Genomic DNA, 17,313 nt, shown 5'->3' with positions numbered 1-17,313 from the left:
AGTTCTCCCTGGTGCTGAAGCCGTCCTGGCTGGAGGTGAGCTCTCCCTGGTGCTGAAGCCGTCCTGGCTGGCGGTGAGTTCTCCCTGGTGCTGCAGCTGTCCTGGCTGGCGGTGCGCTCTCCCTGGTGCTGAAGCCGTCCTGGCTGGCGGTGAGCTCTCCCTGGTGCTAAAGCCATGCAGTGGCAGCTCTAGAGTTCTATGCCCTTGGGCAATAGCGTCTAGCTTATGGGGGGCAGAGAGGAGGCACTAGAAAACCTGTGTTGGTGTTACAGCACTTTGCCAGTACTAGCACATCAATCAATCAATCAATCAATCACGGCATTTATAAAGCGCGCTACTCACCCGTGAGGGTCTCAAGGCGCTGGGGGGGGGGGAAATGTTACTGCTCGAACAGCCAGGTCTTGAGCTGTTTCCTGAAGGAGAGGTGGTCTTGGGTTCGCCGAAGGTGGGTGGGGAGGGAGTTCCAGGTCTTGGCTGCCAGGTAGGAGAACGATCTTCCTCCGGCTGTTGCTCTGCGGATGCGTGGTACGGTGGCGAGGGCGTGGCTGGTAGATCGTAGCTGGCGGGTGGGCGTGTAGAAGGTCAAGCGGTCGTTGAGGTATTTAGGGCCCAGGTTGTGGAGAGCCTTGTGTGCGTGGGTCAGGAGTCTGAACGTGATTCTCTAGCTGACAGGGAGCCAGTGCAGGTCTCTCAGGTGTCTGGTGATGGGGCTGTGCCGGGGGATGTCCAGGATGAGTCGTGCAGAGGCGTTCTGGATTCGCTGGAGTCTTTTTTGAAGTTTGGCTGTGGTTCCGGCGTAGAGGGTGTTCCCGTAGTCCAATCGGCTGGTGACGAGTGCCTGGGTGACGGTCTTCCTGGTTTCGGTGGGGATCCATCTGAAGGTCTTGCGGAGCATGCGCAGGGTGTTGAAGCACGAAGACGAGATGGCGTTGACTTGTCTGGTCATCGACAGAGAGGAGTCCAGGATGAAGCCCAGGTTGCGTGCGTGGTCCGTTGGCTTGGGAGCGGTGCCCAGGGCCGGAGGCCACCAGGAGTCGTCCCAGGCGGAGGGTGATGATCCCAGGATGAGGACTTCCGTCTTGTCTGAGTTCAGTTTAAGGCGGCTGCTCCTCATCCAGTCGGCGGCGTCTTTCATCCCTTCATGTAGGTTGGCTCTGGCGGTGGTGGGGTCGTTGGAGAGGGAGAGGATCAGCTGGGTGTCGTCAGCGTAGGAGAGGATGTTGAGGTTGTGTTGGCGTGCGATGGCTGTGAGGGGGCTCATGTAGACGTTGAAGAGGGTTGGACTGAGTGAGGATCCTTGTGGTACGCCGCAGATGACTTCAGTGGCCTCGGATCTGAACGGGGGAGGCGGACTCTGGGTTCTTCCGGCGAGGAACGAGATGATCCACTCCAGTGCTTTCTCTCGGATTCCGATGTTGCTGAGGCGCTTCACTAGGGTGCGGTGGCAGACTGTGTCGAATGCCGCAGAGAGGTCCAACAGGATGAGGGCCGCTGTTTCCCCGTTGTCGATCAGGGTTCTGATGTCGTCGGTGGCAGCGATTAGGACGGTCTTGGTGCTGTGGTTGGCCCGAAACCCGGACTGCGAGGGGTCGAGGGATCCGTTCATCTTGAGGAAGGTGGCCAGTTGTCTGTTGGCGGTCTTCTCGATGACTTTGGCCGGAAAGGGGAGGAGTGAGATGGGACGGTAGTTCTTGAGGTCGGTGGGGTCCACCGTTGGTTTCTTCAGGAGGGCGGTAAGCTCGGCGTGCTTCCAGCTCTCCGGGAAGGTGGCGGTGTGGAAGGATGAGTTGATGATGTCCCGGAGATGGGGTGCGATGATGGCGTCGGCTTTGTTGAAGACGTGGTGTGGGCAGGGGTCGGTTGGTGATCCGGAGTGGATGGAGTTCATCGTGCGGGTGGTGTCTTCCGTGGTGACCGGGGTCCAGTTGCAGAGGGTGGTGGTGGCGGGCGTTGCTTCGGCGGTGGGGTGCGTGGTCTGTGCGTCGAAGCTGTTGTGTATGTCCGCGATCTTGCTGTGGAAGAACGAGGCGAGTGAGTCGCAGAGGACTTGCGAGGGGGTGCTGACGTTGTTTCCGGCGCTGGGGTTGGAGAACTCTTTGACGATGCTGAAGAGTTCCTTGCTGTCGTGGGCGTTGTTGTCCAGTCGTTCTTTGAGCGCCGACTTCTTGGTGGCGTGGATCAGTTGGTGGTGTTTGCGTGTGGCGTGCTTGAGGGTGGTCCTATTGTCTGTGGTCTGGACGAGCCGCCAGGCTTTCTCGAGGGTGCGGCAGTTCTTCTTGGATTCCTTGAGTTCGTTGGTGAACCAGGGGGTTTTCTTGCTGCCGGTTCTGCTTGGAGGGATTTTTAGTGGTGCGAGGTCGTCGGCGCAGGCGGTCATCCACTTGGCGAGGTTGCTGGCTGCTTCGTTTGGGTCTGCTGTGTTGGTGGGTGTGTCACTTGCACATTAATAAGCACAGACTGCAGTCACAGCCTTCGGATCTGTTTTCAGCATAAGACACAGACTGTGTTTGCCCCATGCAAGTGCCCACATTGTAGGTTACATTACTTTTGAGCAAACATGTCTTTCTGTCCACTTGAATGCAATTCTTGCTGCAAGCGCATCTCACACAACCCTGGTCTTCCATGCTGGTGCTGGAGAGGAGTATTCCTGTGGTACTTAGTCTTTTGTGCAGTTCTGGTGCTGGAGCAGAGTATTCCTGTGGTGCTGAACCTGTTTTGTAGTTCTGGTGCGGCAGATTCCTGTGGTGCTTAGCTTGTTGTGCCGTTGTAGTGCTGGAGTGGCAGGCTCCTGTGGTGCTGAGCCTCTTCTGCGGTTATAGGGCTTGAGTGATGGATTCCTGTGGTGCTGAACCTGTTCTGCTGTTCTGGTGATGGAGTCAAAGATTTCGATAGTGCTGCGCCTGTTGTGCTGTTATGGTGCTGGTGTGACATATTCCTGTGGTGCTGAGCCTGTTCTGCCGTTATGGTGCTGGTGTGACAGATTCCTGTGGTGCTGAGCCTGTTCTTCCGTTATGGTGCTGGTGTGACAGATTCCTGTGGTGCTGAGCCGGTTCTGCCATTATGGTGCTGGTGTGACAGATTCCTGTGGTGCTGAACCTGTTCTGCCGTTATGGTGCTGGTGTGACAGATTCCTGTGGTGCTGAGCCTCTTCTGTGGTTATAGTGCTTGAGTGATGGATTCCTGTTGTGCTGAGCCTGTTCTGCTGTTCTGGTGATGGAGTGGCAGATTCCTGTTGTGCTGAGTCTGTTGTGCTGTTCTGGTGTTGGAGTGGCAAATTCCTGTGGTGCTGAGCCTGTTCTGCTGTTATGGTGCTGGTGTGACAGATTCCTGTGGTGCTGAGCCTGTTCTGCCGTTATGGTGCTGGTGTGACAGATTCCTGTGGTGCTGAGCCTGTTCTCCCGTTATGGTGCTGGTGTGACAGATTCCTGTGGTGCTGAGCCTGTTCTGCCATTATGGTGCTGGTGTGACAGATTCCTGTGGTGCTGAGCCTGTTCTGCCGTTATGGTGCTGGTGTGACAGATTCCTGTGATGCTGAGCCTGTTCTGCCGTTATGGTGCTGGTGTGACAGATTCCTGTGGTGCTGAGCCTCTTCTGCGGTTATAGTGCTTGAGTGTTGTATTCCTGTTGTGCTGAGCCTGTTCTGCTGTTCTGGTGATGGAGTGCCAGATTCCTGTGGTGCTGTGTCTGTTGTGCTGTTCTGGTGATGGAGTGGCAGATTCCAGTGGTGCTGAGCCTGTTCTGCTGTTATGGTGCTGGTGTGACAGATTTCTGTGGTGCTGAGCCTGTTCTGCCGTTATGGTGCTGGTGTGACAGATTCCTGTGGTGCTGAGCCTGTTCTGCCGTAATGGTGCTGATGTGACAGATTCCTGTGGTGCTGAGCCTGTTTTGCCGTTATGGTGCTGGTGTGACAGATTCCTGTGGTGCTGAGCCTGTTCTGCTGTTATGGTGCTGGTGTGACAGATTCCTGTGGTGCTGAGCCTGTTCTGCCGCTATGGTGCTGGTGTGACAGATTTCTGTGGTGCTGAGCCTGTTCTGCCGTTATGGTGCTGATGTGACAGATTCCTGTGGCGCTGAGCCTGTTCTGCCGTTATGGTGCTGGTGTGACAGATTCCTGTGGTGCTGAGACTGTTCTGCCGTTGTCAGGACTCACAGGAGGTTTCCTCCTGTCAACGCTATGCTAGCTGCAACCTCCCATCTGCAAAATTATCGAAGACCAGTTAATCCTTTAAGCTGGGGTGCATGCTGGCGTACAGCCCTGACAGCCTTTATGGTGCTGGTGTGACAGATTCCTGTGGTGCTGAGCCTGTTCTGCCGTTATGGTGCTGGTGTGACAGATTCCTGTGGTGCTGAGCCTGTTCTGCCGTTATGGTGCTGGTGTGACAGATTCCTGTGGTGCTGAGCCTGTTCTGCCATTATGGTGCTGGTGTAACCGATTCCTGTGGTGCTGAGCCTGTTCTGCCGCTATGGTGCTGGTGTGACAGATTCCTGTTGTGCTGAGCCTCTTCTGAGTTTATAGTGCTTGAGTGATGGATTCCTGTTGTGCTGACCCTGTTCTGCTGTTCTGGTGATGTAGTTGAAGATTTCTCTGGTGCTGAGCCTGTTGTGCAGTCCTGGTGCTGGTGTGGCGGTTCACTGACAGAATATCGGAACCGCAAATATCATGGGACACAAATGTCGAGTCAAAAATATCTAACGCAAAAATATTGTTTTCCTATACCTCTGTAAATGACAAAAATATTGAAAAAAAATTAGGTTCTGTAATAATATCGGTTACAAAATGTAGTTCATGATTAAATAATAATTAACTAAAGTTAGGTTGCTTCCAACCCTGTACCCCTATAAACCCCACAACCCGCCCCTGAAACTTAACGTAATAAAAAAAGTTATTAAACAAAACATAATCAATTACCAATTAAATCATTATTATTAATTAAATATTAATTAAAATCAATTATCTTTCTACCCTGTACCACTATAAATCCCATAAGCTGCTAAGGCACTAAAAATAACAATAAACTAATAAATTAAGTTTTAAAACAACAAATATTTTACAAACTATATAAAAAATAACAATAATTACACAAACAACTTATAACATATACAATTAAAATATATACTAAAATACAAAAAAATAATTTTTAAAACAGCATTATTAGCAGCGATATTTTTTGTAAACAACATTAACAACAGAGATATTTGTTGACATCGATATTACTTACTTACCCTAAAATCGATATTCTTGTCAAGGATGATCTTGCACATGCTATTTTTGCATCACGTTATTCCAAACTCAATATTTTTGTCTCACGATATGTTCATTTAAATATTTTGTCTGAATACCGCTGTGCAATTTTGGTGCTGGAGCAGAAGATTCCTGTGGTACTGAGTCTGTTGTGCCGTTCTAGTGCTGGAGTGGCAGATTCCTGTGGTACTGAGTCTGTCGTGCCGTTCTAGTGCTGGAGTGGCAGATTCCTGTGGTACTGAGTCTGTTGTGCCGTTCTAGTGCTGGAGTGGCAGATTCCTGTGGTACTGAGTCTGTCGTGCCGTTCTAGTGCTGGAGTGGCAGATTCCTGTGGTACTGAGTCTGTCGTGCCATTCTAGTGCTGGAGTGGCAGATTCCTGTGGTACTGAGCCTGTTCTGCCGTTATGGTGCTGGTGTGACAGATTCCTGTGGTGCTGAGCCTGTTCTGCCGTAATGGTGCTGGTGTGACAGATTCCTGTGGTGCTGAGCCTGTTTTGCCGTTATGGTGCTGGTGTGACAGATTCCTGTGGTGCTGAGCCTGTTCTGCCGTTATGGTGCTGGTGTGACAGATTCCTGTGGTGCTGAGCCTGTTCTGCCGCTATGGTGCTGGTGTGACAGATTTCTGTGGTGCTGAGCCTGTTCTGCCGTTATGGTGCTGATGTGACAGATTCCTGTGGCGCTGAGCCTGTTCTGCCGTTATGGTGCTGGTGTGACAGATTCCTGTGGTGCTGAGACTGTTCTGCCGTTGTCAGGACTCACAGGAGGTTTCCTCCTGTCAACGCTATGCTAGCTGCAACCTCCCATCTGCAAAATTATCGAAGACCAGTTAATCCTTTAAGCTGGGGTGCATGCTGGCGTACAGCCCTGACAGCCTTTATGGTGCTGGTGTGACAGATTCCTGTGGTGCTGAGCCTGTTCTGCCGTTATGGTGCTGGTGTGACAGATTCCTGTGGTGCTGAGCCTGTTCTGCCGTTATGGTGCTGGTGTGACAGATTCCTGTGGTGCTGAGCCTGTTCTGCCATTATGGTGCTGGTGTGACAGATTCCTGTGGTGCTGAGCCTGTTCTGCCGCTATGGTGCTGGTGTGACAGATTCCTGTTGTGCTGAGCCTCTTCTGAGTTTATAGTGCTTGAGTGATGGATTCCTGTTGTGCTGACCCTGTTCTGCTGTTCTGGTGATGTAGTTGAAGATTTCTCTGGTGCTGAGCCTGTTGTGCAGTCCTGGTGCTGGTGTGGCGGTTCACTGACAGAATATCGGAACCGCAAATATCATGGGACACAAATGTCGAGTCAAAAATATCTAACACAAAAATATTGTTTTCCTATACCTCTGTAAATGACAAAAATGTTGAAAAAAAATTAGGTTCTGTAATAATATCGGTTACAAAATGTAGTTCATGATTAAATAATAATTAACTAAAGTTAGGTTGCTTCCAACCCTGTACCCCTATAAACCCCACAACCCGCCCCTGAAACTTAACGTAATAAAAAAAGTTATTAAACAAAACATAATCAATTACCAATTAAATCATTATTATTAATTAAATATTAATTAAAATCAATTATCTTTCTACCCTGTACCACTATAAATCCCACAAGCTGCTAAGGCACTAAAAATAACAATAAACTAATAAATTAAGTTTTAAAACAACAAATATTTTACAAACTATATAAAAAATAACAATAATTACACAAACAACTTATAACATATACAATTAAAATATATACTAAAATACAATAAAATAATTTTTAAAACAGCATTATTAGCAGCGATATTTTTTGTAAACAACATTAACAACAGAGATATTTGTTGACATCGATATTACTTACTTACCCTAAAATCGATATTCTTGTCAAGGATGATCTTGCACATGCTATTTTTGCATCACGTTATTCCAAACTCAATATTTTTGTCTCACGATATGTTCATTTAAATATTTTGTCTGAATACCGCTGTGCAATTTTGGTGCTGGAGCAGAAGATTCCTGTGGTACTGAGTCTGTTGTGCCGTTCTAGTGCTGGAGTGGCAGATTCCTGTGGTACTGAGTCTGTCGTGCCGTTCTAGTGCTGGAGTGGCAGATTCCTGTGGTACTGAGTCTGTTGTGCCGTTCTAGTGCTGGAGTGGCAGATTCCTGTGGTACTGAGTCTGTCGTGCCGTTCTAGTGCTGGAGTGGCAGATTCCTGTGGTACTGAGTCTGTCGTGCCATTCTAGTGCTGGAGTGGCAGATTCCTGTGGTACTGAGTCTGTTGTGCCGTTCTAGTGCTGGAGTGGCAGATTCCTGTGGTGCTGAGTTTGTTGTGCCATTCTGCTGCTGGAGTGGCAGATTCTGGTTGCTTTGGTGCGGTGGTTGTTTCATAATCCTCATTGCAGGTCATCTTGGTGTGTGTGGTATTCTACGTGGTCAGAGAGTTGTCTGTTGATGACTTTGACTGCGTACAGGAACAGCAAGATGGGCTGGTAGTTGCTGGGTACTTTGGGGTTGGCTGATGTTTTTTTGAGGAGGGCAGTGACTGGTGTGTTTTTAGCTACCTGAGAAGTTGGCTGTCTTGAGGGAGGTGTTGATGGTGGAAGTGGGTGCAACGCGGATCGTGGTTCTTCCCAGGTTGGAGCCTCAGATCTGTGGGCACCCATGAGTGGACTGTCTTCATTATTGCTGCAGTGTCCTCGATGATTAGACGTTCCATATCGTCAATTGGTAGTCTTTGGTTGATGAGTTTACCAGGCTTGGAAGGTGGATGCGGTTCGTCTGGGGTTCGAAGTTGCTGTAGATCTTTGTGATTTTTTTGATGGAAGAAATCTGAGAGGTTGTTGTAGAGTTCTTGTATAGGGGTCATGGTTTGGGTTGCACTGTTGTGTTGGTGAGTTCCTTGATGATAGCGAAAAGTTCCTTTCCATATCTGAATACCGCTGTGCAATTTTGGTGCTGGAGCAGAAGATTCCTGTGGTACTGAGTCTGTTGTGCCGTTCTAGTGCTGGAGTGGCAGATTCCTGTGGTACTGAGTCTGTCGTGCCGTTCTAGTGCTGGAGTGGCAGATTCCTGTGGTACTGAGTATGTTGTGCCGCTCTAGTACTGGAGTGGCAGATTCCTGTGGTACTGAGCCTGTCGTGCCATTGTAGTGCTGAAGTGGCAGATTCCTGTGGTACTGAGTCTGTTGTGCCGCTCTAGTGCTGGAGTGGCAGATTCCTGTGGTACTGAGTCTGTCGTGCCGTTCTAGTGCTGGAGTGGCAGATTCCTGTGGTACTGAGTCTGTTGTGCCGTTCTAGTGCTGGAGTGGCAGATTCCTGTGGTACTGAGTCTGTCGTGCCGTTCTAGTGCTGGAGTGGCAGATTCCTGTGGTACTGAGTCTGTCGTGCCATTCTAGTGCTGGAGTGGCAGATTCCTGTGGTACTGAGTCTGTTGTGCCGTTCTAGTGCTGGAGTGGCAGATTCCTGTGGTGCTGAGTTTGTTGTGCCATTCTGCTGCTGGAGTGGCAGATTCTGGTTGCTTTGGTGCGGTGGTTGTTTCATAATCCTCATTGCAGGTCATCTTGGTGTGTGTGGTATTCTACGTGGTCAGAGAGTTGTCTGTTGATGACTTTGACTGCGTACAGGAACAGCAAGATGGGCTGGTAGTTGCTGGGTACTTTGGGGTTGGCTGATGTTTTTTTGAGGAGGGCAGTGACTGGTGTGTTTTTAGCTACCTGAGAAGTTGGCTGTCTTGAGGGAGGTGTTGATGGTGGAAGTGGGTGCAACGCGGATCGTGGTTCTTCCCAGGTTGGAGCCTCAGATCTGTGGGCACCCATGAGTGGACTGTCTTCATTATTGCTGCAGTGTCCTCGATGATTAGACGTTCCATATCGTCAATTGGTAGTCTTTGGTTGATGAGTTTACCAGGCTTGGAAGGTGGATGCGGTTCGTCTGGGGTTCGAAGTTGCTGTAGATCTTTGTGATTTTTTTGATGGAAGAAATCTGAGAGGTTGTTGTAGAGTTCTTGTATAGGGGTCATGGTTTGGGTTGCACTGTTGTGTTGGTGAGTTCCTTGATGATAGCGAAAAGTTCCTTTCCATATCTGAATACCGCTGTGCAATTTTGGTGCTGGAGCAGAAGATTCCTGTGGTACTGAGTCTGTTGTGCCGTTCTAGTGCTGGAGTGGCAGATTCCTGTGGTACTGAGTCTGTCGTGCCGTTCTAGTGCTGGAGTGGCAGATTCCTGTGGTACTGAGTTTGTTGTGCCGCTCTAGTACTGGAGTGGCAGATTCCTGTGGTACTGAGCCTGTCGTGCCATTGTAGTGCTGAAGTGGCAGATTCCTGTGGTACTGAGTCTGTTGTGCCGCTCTAGTGCTGGAGTGGCAGATTCCTGTGGTACTGAGTCTGTCGTGCCGTTCTAGTGCTGGAGTGGCAGATTCCTGTGGTACTGAGTCTGTTGTGCCGTTCTAGTGCTGGAGTGGCTGATTCCTGTGGTACTGAGTCTGTCGTGCCGTTCTAGTGCTGGAGTGGCAGATTCCTGTGGTACTGAGTCTGTCGTGCCATTCTAGTGCTGGAGTGGCAGATTCCTGTGGTACTGAGTCTGTTGTGCCGTTCTAGTGCTGGAGTGGCAGATTCCTGTGGTGCTGAGTTTGTTGTGCCATTCTGCTGCTGGAGTGGCAGATTCTGGTTGCTTTGGTGCGGTGGTTGTTTCATAATCCTCATTGCAGGTCATCTTGGTGTGTGTGGTATTCTACGTGGTCAGAGAGTTGTCTGTTGATGACTTTGACTGCGTACAAGAACAGCAAGATGGGCTGGTAGTTGCTGGGTACTTTGGGGTTGGCTGATGTTTTTTTGAGGAGGGCAGTGACTGGTGTGTTTTTAGCTACCTGAGAAGTTGGCTGTCTTGAGGGAGGTGTTGATGGTGGAAGTGGGTGCAACGCTGATCGTGGTTCTTCCCAGGTTGGAGCCTCAGATCTGTGGGCACCCATGAGTGGACTGTCTTCATTATTGCTGCAGTGTCCTCGATGATTAGACGTTCCATATCGTCAATTGGTAGTCTTTGGTTGATGAGTTTACCAGGCTTGGAAGGTGGATGGGGTTCGTCTGGGGTTCGAAGTTGCTGTAGATCTTTGTGATTTTTTTTGGAAGAAATCTGAGAGGTTGTTGTAGAGTTCTTGTATAGGGGTCATGGTTTGGGTTGCGCTGTTGTGTTGGTGAGTTCCTTGATGATAGCGAAAAGTTCCTTTCCATAGTTGAGGCGGGTGTCTTTCTCTGCGTCTGGTACTATGCAGGTATTTTCATTATCTGGGATTTGTGCAGATTTGCAGACCGACCTACTCCCTCTGCTTTTAGGATTTCTCGGTTTTGTTTGGAAATCTTTTAGATACTTCAGGGATTGGCCAACTCCTCCTTATAGTTAAAATTTAAGTAAATTAAGTGTATAGTTTTCCTGGTAATTATTTTATCAGTCTCAATAAGAAGTTTATGAACATCCAAGTGAATGAGAGTCAATTCCATGCAAATGCCTTTGTTTTAAATCCTTTTATGTGCTTAGTGTTTGCAGACTGTCCTGCAGTTTTTCATACAGGATACATGCAGCCAAAACGTGTTTCACCCCTTACAATGCCTGTGTTGTCGGGGGCTTTCTCAAGGCTGAAAAGTCCAATGCACAAGACATTATGTGGACTGTTTGCCGTTTCTTTCATTACTGTTGCAGGTGTAGAGCTTTGAGACTTGTGCCGAAGTATTTTGTTGCTGTTTTTATGGTTTTCTTCATGTTGTTAATTTTTTAAGGCAATTTATTTGACTTGGATACAGACTTGATGGCGAATTACATTGTGTCTTTACAGATACAAAAATGGCCTGCAGTCAGAATATTAGTGAGTCTCGTCTCTCCTTGGACACCCAGGCCATAAAAGCAATACGTTTGATTTTGATAAATAAAACGCCTGAGAAAGATGTCACCCTATGTAATAAAGGAACAGTGTTCCCTGGCTGTGGCAACACTAAAGGTCTCATCACTATGTCGGGCGGAATCTTTCTGCCGACACCTTCTCGTATTCAGTTCCGACCGCCTAGCGATCGGTGGTTCCGCACGACCTATTATGATGCTTCCGAATACCGTTTGGAAGGACTCCCGTTGACTTCAACAGAAGCCTGTGATCTGACTGACAACACAGGCTCCTATGGGGAAACGGGGTATCTGTGAAAAACCTTGCATCTTGTGGCGGGCACCCCATGTTGCCTGCCACACAGTGCGTGGTTTTACAACGGGGTCCCTTGGGTACCCCACTGACCCAAAACAGGAGGACTCAAAATGAAGGGTGCCTTCTAGGGGCCCCCTAAGTCAGTTTCCGACACCCTTTTCATGTTGGACAGACCGAGTCAGACAGGCTTTCAGAATCTGACATCGTAATCGGTCTGATTGCTGGTCGCAACTGATTCGGAATAACTGAATGGTTCCCGTTCCGACTATGAGCATCGTAATCAGAATTGTTTCCGACCAAGTCGGGCAGATGGGTTTCAACACGGTCTAGGAGAGTCCGACTGTCGTTGGAGGCTTTCTGTCCGATCTCGTAATGAGGCCCTAGTTGTATTCCTATAATGCTTCCTATATAGGAGCGCCTGAGAAATAACTCTTTAACAGTGAACAGTGTTCATCAATGAAATGGCACCAGGAACACTATAAATAAAATCAAAATCTAATTGGGGTGGAACAGCTTGTTAATGTCTGTAACATACATAGAGAGGATGGCGAGTAAGCTTAGCAGTGGCCTCAGGCAGCCTTGTCTGCAGCTCTTTGATGATGAATGCCCTGTCCAGCTCCTCCTCACCCCATCCTGTGCCGTGCTAGACCAGAGGCATTCAAGGGGTCACACTTGGCTTTGATCCAAAGGGTAAGGCCCTGAAGACGTCCAGTGCAGCTCAGCAGAACCCCCTTTGATACTGGCATGATTTACCCCATACTGCAGTCTTGCAGCCCCGGAGTTGCCCTGGATAAAGTGCTGGTCGCACTGTGGCCTGATCCCAGCGCCTTTCAAAAGTACCTGATATAGCACCATCCAGGAGCCACTTCTATAGTTTCACATCCCTAGACTGTGAGTCACCACAAACAAATGTATTTCCCTGTACTCTCTGCCTTTCATTTCACAAATCACAACCTCTCTTCTTTGCAACTCAAACCCTGCCGCAAGCACCCAATCACGGTTCATCTATCAATGCCAACCACCAGCTCGTGAAGTCACATTCCCTTTTACTGATCACACTTGACTCATCCATTCAAGCTTCCTTGAGAGCACAAGACCCACACCAGTTACTAACCACAGACTTCAGCATCATGGTGCCTGGGGTGAAGCGCTTCAATGTCTCATCGGGAGTAGTAAGCGCTACATAAATGCTAATACAACACAGTGCAATGCTGAAGGTTTCTGCTTCCACTCATGGTGTTGTCTTGGGGTTTTGAGTCCTTGGACTCTTGAATAGGTATCTCTGGTGCTGGGGCTTGTATTGTTTGCTGCTGGGAGTGTTTACTGTATTCTTCCGGTGCCTTTGCTGCCATGTGAGGTTGTCTTACAGGTGTGTGGGTGATTACCCCCAGGTCCCTCCGTCCTCGACACCGTCATGGACAAGTGAGATGTAACTATCTCACTGACAGAAAAAAGAACGAAGGAATGCTGGACCTACCCTTCCCCCTCCCACTGGGAGTACTTAAGGAGTACCGTCCCAGCATTCCTTTTGTTCTTTTTTCTGTCATCCTGACAGTGTGTGGACGCGGCAGGAGCAGGACGCTCCTGCCTTGTTTCTGGACTTACTTGGGGGCTGCTGGTTCTTCCTGGTGCCGGTGGACCTCCATGGATGGCCTCTCCCTCCCTGCCGGGCTTGGGGGGAGTGGCGCGGGCTTCTTTGTGTCTCTCAACCGCGCGGCGGTGTAATACCGCGTTGGTTTTATCTTCAGCCGATGGCCGCCCCTCCTGGCCTGCCGGGCTTGCTAGGGGGCGCGGCCGAGCTGCTCCTCGCTATTGGTTGTGGCTCCTTCCCCTTCCGGTTTTCGTCATGCCTGACTTCCGGTTTTTGGAATTGAGGACGGAAGTCAGGCACCTCGAGATCCCGGCTGGGGGATGCTTGTTAAAAACGAGCAGAGGGGGTGAGTACCGCATAGCGGTTGTTATTTCCTTGTGTTTCGGCGGTGTTTGGTGTGTTGTTGACGATGGGGAAGAATTACAGGAAACGTCATCACAGGGAGAGGTCGTCCTCTTCTTCTAGTGCTTCCAGGTCCCCCTCCCCTGCCAGGTCCAGGCGCCGTGATGCTGGTGCTGATGCGCATATTAAGCGCTTGATCAGGGAGACTTTGACGGAGATGGGTGATGCTGGATCCCGTCGCAGGTGTCCTGTTCCTGTTTCTTCGGACTCTAGAGGCGATGAGTCTGTGTGGTTGGGGGATGAAGAGTTGAAGGGCAAATATGTGGACAAGGAAGCTATGACCAGTATTTTGAGGCATGTTAAGGAGAACATGGGGTTCCCTGACGGGGACGCACCTAGTACCTCTAGGGGCCCTTTGTTGCGACAATTTCAGAGTGCTGCCACTGTCGATGTGTCTGTCCATCCCTTCATAAAAGATGTTTTGAAGCGCGAGTGGGCTGATCCGGATCGCATTCTGATTCCGCGATTCATGGCAAAACTTTAACCTCTGCAGGATATGGCTACTGAACTACCTGATTCGATTCCTCTTGACTCGTTTGTGGCTAGTTTGGTGGGGCGTACTTCCCTTGCTGAGGACGCTGTGCTGAAAGATCCGGTTGACAAGAAGGCGGATGTGGCGCTCCGTAAGGTGTATTCTGGTTCCCACCTGGCCTTGAGGGCGGGCATCTACGGGACTTATGTGTCGCAGTCCCTGCTGTCTGACCTGAAGTCTCTCTATCAGTCTATGGATAATGCCACGGACTGTTCTGGTTTGCTTGAGCAGATTGAGCGTCAGGTGGAGCTTCTGTCTGATATCTCCTTTGACGTTGTGCATGCTTCTGCTCTGTCCGGGGGGGCTTGTGTGGCTGCGCGTCACAGTCTTGTCCTTAAGGACTGGAAAACTGACTCTGCGCAGAAGGCATGCGCATTGAGGTTGCCCTTTCAGGGTACGATGTTGTTTGGGGGGGAGTTGGAGGCCAAATTGCACAAATTGTTTAAGGAGAAAAAGAATTCTTCTTCTTTTAAGGTCTATACTGCTGCTCCTGTCCCTTCTAAACCCAAATCTTTCTTTCGCCCTGCTTCTCGTAGGCAGTTTGTGAGGGGCCAGGGTAGGTTTGCTTCTGGCCGTGGTCGGGACCGTAAGGCTAAGTCCCCTCCGCCTGCCAAGCCGCGTTCCTGACTCTTTGGCGGTGGTTCCCGGGTTGTTGGTTGGAGGGCGACTGCGCTTCTTCCTGGATGCCTGGGTTCAGTCTTGTTCCGACGTCTGGGTGTTGGAAATCATTCGCCAGGGTTATGTTCTGGAGTTCACGGCTCCTCCTCCAGACTCAGATGTTCGGCCGACTCCTTGGTCTTCGAGTCGTGTGAAGCGGTCTCATCTTTCTCGCGGGATTCTGGACCTTCTTCGGAAGGGTGCCATTCAAGAGGTTCCTCCATCGGAGAGTGGGGAGGGCTTTTATTCCCTGATCTTTCTGGTTTCCAAAAACACGGGGGGTTTCCGCTTGGTTTTGGATCTGCGGGTTATGAACAAATGGGTGGCCAGAATTCCTTTCCGCATGGAGACTTTACAAAGGGTGATTCCTTTGGTGCTGCCGGGTCACTTCATGTGTACCCTAGCTCTTCAGGATGCGTATTACCATGTTCCGATCCATCCTCGGTCTGGGGTGTCATTATCAATTCATGGTGTTGCCATTCGGTCTCCGGTCAGCGCCAAGGGTGTTTACAAAGGTGGTGGCGCCTTTGGTCGCGTGGCTTCATCTCCAGGGGGTGATGGTATACCCATACTTAGACGACTGGTTGATCCATGCTCCATCTCGGGTCCTGTTGCTGGAGGCCAGGGAGGTGGTGTGCTCGGCGTTGGGGGCCCATGGTTTCCTGATCAACTTGCCCAAATGTCAACTGACGCCATCCCAGGACATGGTTTTCATTGGGGCCCGCTTCCGTTCGGATCTGAACCGTGTGTTCCTCCCCGAGCCTCGGGTTGTAATGTTGGTGTCCCTTGCTCTATGTTTCTGGGTGGGGGGTGCCTTTCCGGTGCGCCTTTGGTTGCGTCTTATGGGTCTGATGGCGGCGACAGTTTTTACGGTGGCCTGGGCACGTTTTCATCTGCGCCCCCTTTGGGTGTACCTCCTGTCTCTCTGGGATCCCCTGTCCCGCGATTTGGATGTTCTTATTCCTGTGTCTCCGGTGGTCCTCCCGGTTCTTCTTTGGTGGTCTGTGAGGGATCATCTGTCTTTGGGTCTGCCCCTGCAGTCTTCTCCTTCTCTGGTCTTGACAACGGATGCCAGCGCCTTGGGTTGGGGTGCGACCTTGGGGTCTCACTCCCTTCAGGGTCGTTGGTCCATCGTGGAGAGTCGCAGGTCTTCCAATTGGAGAGAGCTCATGGCGGTGTCCCGAGCTGTGATGGGTTTTCGGGGACTGTTGCTAGATCGGAATGTGTTGGTGCGGCCCGACAACATGGTGACGGTGGCTTATCTGACTCATCAAGGGGGGATTCATTCGGCATCTTTGAATGCGGTGATGGTACCCCTGTTTTGTTGGGCGGAGGGCCATCTGCTGTCTCTGACGGCGGTTCATCTTCGGGGAGTGGACAACTGTGTGGCGGATGCCCTGAGTCGGTGCTTTCCGGATTCTCTGGAGTTGTCTCTCACCCCGGTTGCGTTTCGGCTTGTGTGCAGGAGGTTTGGGCGTCCCTATCTGGACCTCTTTGCCTCCCGGCACAATGCTCAGCTCCCGCGGTTCTGCTCCCGGTTTCTGCAGGAGGGTTGCTGGGGGGTGGACGCGCTAGTGCTCCCTTGGCCGTCGCGTCTCCTCTATGCCTTTCCCCCACTGGCTCTGGTTCCCAGGTTTCTGGCCCGTTTGTGTCAGGAGGATCGGGAGGTGGTGGCGGTCCTGCCGTTTTGGCCTCGGAGGTCCTGGTTTCCGACGGTGTGTCTTTTGGCGGTGCAGGGTCCCTGGTTTCTTCCCCTGTCTCCGTCTCCACTTCGGTCTTCCCCGTGCCTGTCACTTCTCCGGTTGCGGTTGTCGGTGTGGAAGTTGAGAGGCAGGGTTGGAGACGGCGTGGTTTCCCGCAGCATTTAGTGGTGGCTCTTCAGCGTTCCCGGTGGCCTTCTACCCTTAAGGCTTATGATCGGCATTGGGGTAATTTTGATCGTTGGTGTTCGGCGTTGGGGGTCTCCCCTTTGTTCTGTTCCTTGCAGGTTGTCCTTCAGTTTTTGTGGGAAGGTTTCGAGAAGGGTTTGGCTGTGTCTACTCTACGGGCACAGTGGGCCGCTGTTCGGGCTTTTCGTTCCCCGTGCGGGAATCTTTCGGATATTGAAGACTTGGTCTCTCGTCTTCTACGCAGTTTTACTGTTTCTCGGCCTGTGCCTCGTCCTTCTTTTCCCCTGTGGGATTTGCCTTTGGTCCTTCGGGTTTTGATCGGTCCTCCTTTTGAACCTTTGGATGTGGTGGATTTAAAATTTCTCACTCTCAAGGTGGTTTTCCTGGTGGCTGTCACCTCTGCTCGTCGTCTTGGGGAGTTGGGAGCCTTGATGGCGCGCCCTCCTTTTCTTTCCTTCACGGAGGAGGGTGTGGTGCTCCGACTGGATTCTTCTTTTGTGCCGAAGGTTTCTTCGCAATTTCACAGGTGTCAGGAGTTGGTGTTGCCTGCCCTGGGCTCTTTTTTGGATTCTCCTGGTGGTCCCCAGTGGTCTTTGTTGGATGTGTGCAGGGCTTTGCGCATTTATCTTGACCGTACGGCGGTTTTTCGCAAGTCGGACTCCCTTTTTGTCTCCTTTGGTGTGGCTTCGCTTGGGGGTAAGGCTTCTTCTGTGTCCATCGGCCGTTGGCTGAAGCAAGTCATTTCCTTGGCCTACTCTCTGTCTGGTTCTCCTCCTCCTTTGGGGCTTCAAGGTCGTTCTACGAGAGGGGTGGCTGCTTCTTGGGCGGAGGTTTAGGGTGTTCCTCTCTC

The 17,313-nt window shown here is 50.7% G+C and overlaps 1 protein-coding gene across 1 annotated transcript in view; it reads left to right on the top strand.

Moving 5' to 3' along the window:
• LOC146863601 (uncharacterized) overlaps nucleotides 1–17,313 on the top strand; it is a 277,244-nt gene that overhangs the window by 17,418 nt on the left and 242,513 nt on the right. The gene's annotated exons all lie outside the window — the stretch shown is intronic.

Source organism: Triturus cristatus, chromosome 2_1, assembly GCF_964204655.1.
Source record: "Triturus cristatus chromosome 2_1, aTriCri1.1, whole genome shotgun sequence".
Taxonomy (NCBI): domain Eukaryota; kingdom Metazoa; phylum Chordata; class Amphibia; order Caudata; family Salamandridae; genus Triturus; species Triturus cristatus.
The sequence above is the reverse complement of the archived record's forward strand: the minus strand, read 5'-3'. Positions and strand labels throughout refer to the sequence as shown.